The following is a 9286-nucleotide window of genomic DNA, read 5'->3' as shown; positions in this document are numbered from 1 at the left end:
GGGGGAGGAAAGAAAGAGAGTAGGAGGGAGGGAGGAAAGAAGGAAGGGAGGAAGGAAAGAGAGTAGGAGGGAGGAAGGGAAGAATGGAAAGGAAGGAATGAAGAAAGGAGGGAAGGAAAGAAGGAGGGAGGGAGGAAGGAAGAACAGAAGGAAGGGAGGAAGGAAAGGAAAGAAGGAAGGGAGGAAGGAAAGGAAGGAGAAAAGGAGGGAGGGAGGAAGGACAGATGGAAGGAAGGAAGGAAGGAAGGAACAGTCAAAACAGACGGGGTCAAACAAAGGTTAAAAGTGACCAGTGGACGTTTCTTACAGGTGTGGTGCAGTGAGGTCAAATTGCAGAATAGAAGGGAAGAAAGGAAAGGAAGGAATGAAGGAAGGAGGGAAGGAAAGAAGGAGGGAGGGAGGAAGGAAGGAAAGAAGGAAGGGAGGAATGAGAGAGGAAGGAAAGAAAGAGAAGGAAAGAAGGAACAGTCAAAACAGACGGGGTCAATTTGACCCGGGAGGACGACACCAGTGGATGTTTCTTGCAGGTGTGGTGCAGTGAGGTCTCATCCATCAATCAATCAATCAAACTTTATTAATATCACCTCTGTTTGACCGTTCGCTGCTGCAGGATTCAGGAGTGCTGCTTTCAGCTTCTGGCTTTATCATTCACCATCCACAGAAACATCCCATAATACTGGAGCCATCAGCCTGCTGCACAAACCCAAACCTCAAACCTCTGAACTGCTTTTAAATAAATCATTTTGCTTTAATCTCATCACGTTGCAACAACAAGCTGCCGGCTGCTAAAACCCAACACACCTTCATTCTGAGTCGGTCAACCAATAACAATCCAGAATAATTACACAGCAGTCCATTTAACATGACCTGCCTCTGCACGCAGTCATGCTGCAAACATGCACACTGCTCCCAGCACCGACCTGCACGCCGAGGACTAAAATTAGCATCACAAATGAAGATCAACTGGAGACTGTTTGGATTCCTGAAATATGCATGAATCAGAATAAAAACACTGCTTCTCATTCTGCAGCGAACGCACGCTTTCCCTTTTTTAGTTTTACTCTTTTTATTTTTACACTCAGCAATTAATCCAACTTCTCATCTGATGAATATCTGTGCTTCTCTGAGTCTGTTAGAAAGAAAAGCTTTTTCCTTTGAGACGCAATCAATCGAAGCTTTATCTGCTGATGCTGCTTGTTGAACTCTGACATTTAAACCTCTCGATGCTCTTTAACAGATAAAACTGAGAGAGAAACACATGTTCAAAGTTCATTTATTAAAGACTGACCATAAAAAGGTTAAAATAAACATGTTTTATGAGCAGTTTGTTCTCCAGTAACGTGATTCTTTGGTGTTATTCTCTGTGGATTTAATGTTTTATTGATAGAAACCTTCAAATAAATTAACATGGAAATTATAATAAAAAGGCCAATGTTCAATTAAACCTTAAAAGAAATGTAATATTCAACCAGTCCTTGTTTAATATTCATTCACATCCATGAATGATGTGCAGCGTTTAGTGCATTGTTATACAGAGACAGTTTCACTTCTCTCTTTTATTGCCTCCTTTCTTCTTTCATAGTGATGTGCGCGCACACACACACACACACACACACACACACGCACACACACACACACACACACACACACACACACACACACACACACACACACACACACACACACACACAGAGACAGTTTAAATGCATCAGCACACCACAGCCATGACACACAGGCTGCAGTTCAAGAACATAAACAGTCTGAGCTTCATCTGAAAGACCTTTAAAGTCTCACACACACACACCTACACACACACACACACACACACACACACACACACACCTACACACACACACACACACACACACACACAGTAGAGTAGTCTCCACCTCCACGTGTGCTCATGTACATATTAACAGAAACACATCAGGACTTGAGCTGCTGTGTAATTGTTCATTCTTAAAACATCTTCTTTTCTAATTTGATCGTATATGAGAAATATTTTTAAATTGAGACCGTTAAATATCTTCAAATTACTCAGAAAATTTCCAAGAAAGTAGTATAAAATTAAAGGACCTTACACATAAACTGCAGAGAAGCTAAATGGTTAAATAAAACAGCTCAAAATGATATGCATTATTCTCAGTATTAGGTCCTTTTTTTATTACATTTTCTGTGTCTCACTTGTTTTGTAGAGTCCCAGTTATCTAAATTATAGAAGTTGAACATTGTAATGAGGAGAAGAGGCAGATTTATACATGTTTCTGTAGTTCTGGCGTCTTTAATGTGTAAAAAGTCCAGCGTGGATTGAGGGCATTTTAATATGAAATGATTTTTTTTGTTAAGTACATTCATTAATGCAGAGCTGCCTGTGTGAGGTGGGGGTGAAGGTGGTTGGCCGTCTGCCTCCCAGTGCTCGCTGCTTCTCCACATTCATCATCTATAATGAGGCGTTGCTCTCTCTGAGACCTGCAGGGCAGAAACATCTCCCTCTGCTCAGACAGACGTCCTCCTCTCTAAGTCCTCCACCCTTTATATACCATGCATCTCTCTTTACATCATTAGAAAGCTGCACTGATGATATTTCAACAGATTAAATGTGTGAAGGAGACGTTAGTGGCATCGTTTTCTACTTAAAACCAAACAACTCTGCAACTGAAACCTTTTTAACGGACACACAAATACTGTAGCTGTGTCATTTGGTCAGTTTAGATGTTCTTAGTTTCATCATTTGAAGAATATGTGTTTGTTTTTTTCTGTTAGAATATAAAGTGTCAGGTCAGATGTGTTGATATACAGTATGTAATATATGGGTCAATGACGTATAAGGATTTGCAACAACTCAATTTTAGAATAATAAAAAACAAGCATATCTAATGCAGTAGTTCAAACATTCAGAATGTTGTGTACCCGAAGATCCATATTATAATGTGAAAGTGATTTTAATGGTTTTAATAGATTAATTGGCACTGGCCTTAAAAAAAGTCATGTGGTGCGACCATGATTCATCTTGAAATAAATTAATTTACTTAACATGCTTCACATCTTTTTTTACAAGTTTTCAGTAATATAAAGTGTTTATTATATATATAAGATATTATTTATATAAGATATTTCAAGATGAATCATGGTCGCACCACATGACTTTTTTTTTAAGGCCAGTGCCAATTCATCTTGAAAAAACAATTTATAATATGGATCTTCAGTTACACAACATTCTGAATGTTTGAACTACTGCATTAGATATGCTTGTTTTTATTATTCTAAAATTGAGTTGTTGTAAATCCTTATACGTCATTGACCCATAGATGTCAGTTTGGCAGGTGGCCCTTAATTCTACATTACCCATGAGCCTCAATATAGCCGTTGCTTCTGAATTTATCCATAATCTAAAAAATCGACTTGTTCCTGACGATGGTTTTAAATTAAAACTGAAAACTTGAAGAAACTGCCGACATTTTGGAGTAACTTGATACTTATAAAACTTAAATGTGTTAAAGTTATGAGCCTGATCTTGTGAATCCAGCAGCTGGCTTTTCCAATCAGACGATCTCTCAGGTGTTTCTGTGTAACAAACCGTGTGTCTGTTAAGTGACTTCCTGTTTCATGTTGACCAACTTGTAGGAATGTGTCATTAATACCAAATAATTGAATAATCGTACGTGGAATCTATAGTCGACGTCCATGATGTCTTGCTGCATTGATTCACTGAGTTGTAAAGGAAATGCTCAGAGTTGTTTATGACGGGGAGAAAATAATCCACCTGTTATATTTTTAGGGGTCTGTTAGCCTGTAAGATTTATTCTTTTAATTAATGTGTTTGTGTAAATACATGAAGGCTGATTATCATTTAAATTAATACTAGTTTGTTAGTTAAAGCTTGTTGTTTGTTATGAATATTGAAAGTTAGTTTTTGACACATTATCTATTTAGTCCCTGTGAATGTCGGCATGCAGCGAATATTTGGTTAGTTGTGTCTTATACTCACCAGTTCATCCCTCATCACTTGTTTGATATTTAAAGTGTTTGTAGAATATCATACAAACATGATGTAATGTTGCTGTTTACTCTCATGTTTCTGATCATGAGTTTTAAAACAGCTTCAAACAGCAGAATTAAACAGAGAATATCTGGTTTGAGGCTCCTCTCAGTTATTTATTCTTTGTGCTGACAGCAGAGAAAGCAGCATCATGTGAATTATCATTTCCAACAGTCTCTCATGGGGAAGCAGCAGCAGCAGTAGTTCATGGCTGTTACATCTCTGGTTGCTGTTGGTCCCATGTGACCGACGCAGGTTTGAATCTCTTTGATCAAACTATGAAAACTGAAAATAGCAGCAAAGTATTGAACGCTGAATGCAGAATCCACAAACTGCAGTAGCTGAAAACATTGTGAGCTTTGTTTTATTCAGTCTTTTTGTTTTTACATAAAAATAAATATCCATGTATTTCCATTTTTAAAGCTCGGCTCTAAACACTACATTACCCATGAATACTCAATATGATGCTCAACACACCAGTTCCAGCAACAAATCTACTTATCTTCATGACTATGTGAACAAATCTTTTATAAAAGACACAGAGTATAAAAAACCTTAAACTTAGAGTCTGGATTTGTGTAACTGCTGGAGTTTCATATGAGCTTCATAGGTTGTATAACACCTGTGGTATAAAAAACACCTTATTATGAACTTTATTGCAGGTCTGTCGTTACCAGTGTAATGCGTGTAGTGAAGTCATGTTGCAGAATATGCAGCTGTTTTAGGATTATGTCTGTGAGGATCTTGGTGTTTTGGTGATTATTGTGCAGAATATAAGACTTTAAGGTTATTATACTTGCAGCTCTTTGAGATGTAATATGGTTTCCCCTGTAGTATATCCACATCTATGTGTGACAAGTGTGTAAAGGTTAATTAGTGGTTGTTTTTTATAGTTTAACCTTTGTAAATGACTTAGTTGTTCAAATGAATCAGAACCAGCCTTTTTACACATGCAGGGAATTAAATTGTAGTTTAATCAACCTCATCTCACAGGAATATGTGAGATGACCAAACCTCTTAACACAGGATTATGCAGTGGTGACATCATTGTTATCATTATTATTATATTAAAACCATGGAAACAATACCAATGTAAAGTCAGTTAGGATCCCCTGGTTCAACAACGTCAATGGTCAGAGGTTAATATTGTTTTCTAATCTAGAAATCTTTTATTTTTAATTGTCATTTCACTGATTTTACTATAGTGCATTGAATATGGTTGAATAAAAACATTATTCATTAGCCTATTATTATGGTTATTATTATTATTAGCCTACTATGAAAGAAAATACCTTTGAAAAATATATTTATCAGGCAACCGCTAATATATATTGAACACAGATGATGCTGATGCTCCAGTACTTCTAATAATATCAAACTCTTATTATTATTATGGGGAAATGATGAAAGAGGACAGGAGAAGGGGGGGAGGGGAGGAGACTAATGGGAGAGGACACACAGAGGAGATGATGAAAGTCACATTGAGCAGATTTCTCTCAGCAGGAGAAGAGTCGAGGTCTCGATCCTGCCGGTCAGCCGTCTGACCGTCCACACAGTCGGACACGTCAACGGATCTATTTTAGGTCTGATTCAGACTCTTCAGACAGGATGTACATTGATGGAGGACAAAAACAACAGTCCTCCACCTCAAGGAGACACAGTACTGTTTTAACTCTGTCTGTTCATGTTCTGACTCATAATCAGATTCTTCACTGATCTATTTTACATACATTAATACCTCATCGGTCATTAATGCATATGTGATTCATCCTGAGGCTAGCTGTCACAGTGTCTAACAGTGTCTATAAATGTGGGTCAAATTTGTTCATTTGTTTGTATAAAAATGTGTATCAGCTGCACAAAAAACAGAAAAGTATACGTTATTGCCATTTTTTCTATTCAACGTCGCTTTATCATTGTTTTTACTGTTCCTAAATGTTAAAAAAAAAAGGTCTAATTTGATCCTGAACATCAACATTTAGCATCAAATTCCCTCTTTGTGTTTCCTCGGACAGTGTTTGTTCCTGTTGAGCTGTGATGGAAGTATAGGAACAAAAAGTCAGAGGATTTTGAATTCAGGAGTATTTCTACTTCTACTACTAACCCTCCTGTTGTCCTTGAGTCAAGGAAGGAACAGAGGAAGATGGAAGGAAGGAAGGAAGGAAGGAAGGAAGGAAGGAAGGAAGGAGGAAGGGAGGGAGGAAGGAAGAAGGAAGGAAAGGAGAAGGGAGGAAAGGAGGGAGGAACGAAGGAGGGAAGGAAGGAAGGAAAGGAGGGAGGGAGGAAGGAAGGAAAGGAAAGGAAAGAAGGAAGGAAGGGAGGAAGGAAGGAAAGGAGGGAAAGAAGGACGGAGGAAAGAAAGAAGGCAGGAAGGTAGGAGGGAGGAAAGAAAGAGAAGGAGGGAGGGAAGGAGGAAAGAAGGAAGGAGGGAGGGAGGGAGAAAGGAAAAGGGGAAGGAAGGAAAGGATGGAAGGAAGGACGGAGGAAAGAAGGAAGGCAGGAAGGTAGGAGGGAGGAAGGAAAGAAGGAGGGGGGAAGGAAGGAAGGAAGAAAGAAAGGCGGATGGAGGAAGGAAAGAAGGAAAGGAGGAAAGAGAGAAGGAGGGAGGAAGGACAGAAGGAAGGAAGGAAGGGAGGAAAGAAAGAACAGTCAAAACAGACGGGGTCAATTTGACCCGGGAGGACGACAGGAAGGTTAAACGTACTCTTGCCACGGTCCTGGTTTGGATCCCAGTTGTCCTCGGGTCTATCTGTGTGGAGTTTGCATGTTCTTTTCATGTTTCTGTGGGTTTTCACCAGATGCTCCGGTTTCCAGCCGTCATTAAAGATGCGTCTAGAGATTTATAATACTGCTGTCAGTGCCTCTGATCAAGATCCTGGCAAAGAGAACTGGAGTCGGTCCCTGGTTGTGTTTGTGTATCGAATGGGTCAAATACAGAGGATCAATTTCCCCACAGGGATCAATGAAGTTCTCCTTCTTCTTCTTCTAAAGTAAAGGATCTAAATTCTTCTTCCACCACTGAGTGAAGAGAAGATGAAAACTTTATTGATCCTGAGGGAGAAATGTTTTACCCTCCTCAGCACAGCAGTCTATGAGGGTAATTATAATGAGCCAGCTTCAACATTAAAATAACATCAATGCATCAGTTAGTATAATAAAATAAAATGGTACCATTATGGTGCTCTAAAAAAGTACTTTAACCCTCCTGTTGTCCTCGAGTCAAGGAAGGAAGGGAGGAAGAAGGAAGGGAGGAAATGAAAGAAGGAAGGGCGGAAGGAAGGACGGAGGAAAGAAGGAAGGAAAGAAGGAAGGAGGGAGGGAGGTAGAAAGGAAAAGAGGAAGGGAGGAAGGAATGAAAGAAGGACAGAGGAAAGAAAGAGAGAAGGAGGGAGGGAGGAAGGAAGGAGGGGAGGAAAGAAGGAAGGAGGGAGAGAGGAAGGAAGGACAGAAGGAAAGAAGGAAGAAAGGGGGATGGAGGAAGGAAATAAGGAAGAGAGGGGAGAGGAAGGAAAGAAAGACAGAAGGAGGGAGGGAGGAAGGCTAGACGGAAGGAAGGAAGGAAAGAAGGAAGGAAGGAGGGAAGGAAAGAAGGAATGAAGAAGGGAGGGAGGAAGGAAAGAAAGAGAGAGAGAAGGAGGGAGGGAGGTCAGACGGAAGGAAGGAAGGAAGGAAGGAAGGAAGGAAGGAAGGAAGGAAGGAAGGAAGGAAGGAAGGAAGGAAGGAAGGAAGGAAGGAAGGGAGGAAAGAAGGAAAGAATGAACAGTCAAGACAGACAGGGTCAATTTGACCCAGGAGGACGACATGAGGGTTAGGTATATTTTGATGCTCATAGCTCATAGTATTTCTACATTGTGTTACAGCCAGAAGATAATAGTGAGTAGAAAGAATCAGAAATAAAAAAAAGGTCCAGTCAGGACTACATGATGATATTTCAGTACAACAGACACCTTCTGTATCTGAATCCTTAAACTTGAGCATATAAAGCTGTGCTGACCAGGTGGAGACACTGCTGTAAGAGCTCATTAGTTCATGACTTCTTTCTGCATTCAGAGCTGAACATGTTTGATTTTACATTGATCCTGCAGAAGTCTTTATATCACAACTTCAGATGGTTCAGTTTTATGGTTCTTTGTGTTTTTGGGAAAGTTTTGTTCTGAACAGGCGTGTTTGGTGTCATAGTGGAGTTTTTTGTCCCCACTCTTCATTTAAGCTGCATTTTCTACGCTGATGAGTCAAAACTCAGTGGCCCATATTTCACAAAATAAGCATGCACAGTATTTCTCAGTCCAGTCATCCTTACATGCATGCTTTCACCATCAACCTTATTTTTTTTTTGTATTTGCTGGTTAGAACAAGTCATCCGATGACTTTATACTCCTTCAGACATGCCTGCTGGATGGTTGTAAAGCTCATGACACAACTGCTTATGTAACTTAATGTGAACAGCCACGTGCAAAACTGGTAATGTCTTCTAGGAGAGGCTGTCGACCACCTTTAAACATAATCACATTTGATTTTTGACGTGGTTGGGCAACATGATGTCAGAGTCTTTTCTGATGCACCATAAAATTGACCCTTTTTCAATCAGAGCTCCTACATCTGACAGTGATCTGCCAGTAAAAAGCAGTCTAGGTTAGGCTGCAGTGAACTTGTGTGTGTTTAAACCATCATTTAGTCTGTTGAATACCCCTCATATAGAAAGTATTTAGATGCATGTGTAGAAGGTGAGTAATGACTGCACACATAGCGGGTACATGCAGTGAATCCACATGCTGACCCCTGTTTGAACCAGCCACACTGTCATCCTCCATTGCTTGTTGAACACGGTGACGCATAACGAGCTGCAGCCATAAGCTACAGATTCAAATTAGTGAAAAGACCGTTTGATTGACAGCTTTTGTTGCTGGTAATTAGACGAGTGAATACTGAGAAGACTACAGGCGATATGTGACCAGAGGACAGAGAAAGACACAGTGGATGTGGCTGTTTGACTGTCTGGCTGGCTGTGCACCACTTTGTTCCAGACTGAAGTATCTCAACAGATATTACATGGTTTCTATTGAATTTGGTTCATTCACGTTCCCCAGAGGATGGATCCTAATAACTTTGGTGAGCCTCTTTTCACATATCCTGTGAAATATCTCAATATCTACTTGATGGATTGGCACAAAATTTGGTACAGATGTTCATTATTTACAGATGATGAATCGTACTGACTTTGGTGATCCTTTGACTTTTCATCTAGCG

The sequence above is a fragment of the Scomber scombrus genome, chromosome 3, assembly GCF_963691925.1.
Source record: "Scomber scombrus chromosome 3, fScoSco1.1, whole genome shotgun sequence".
NCBI classification, from domain to species: Eukaryota; Metazoa; Chordata; class Actinopteri; order Scombriformes; family Scombridae; genus Scomber; species Scomber scombrus.
Note: the sequence above shows the minus strand (reverse complement) of the source record.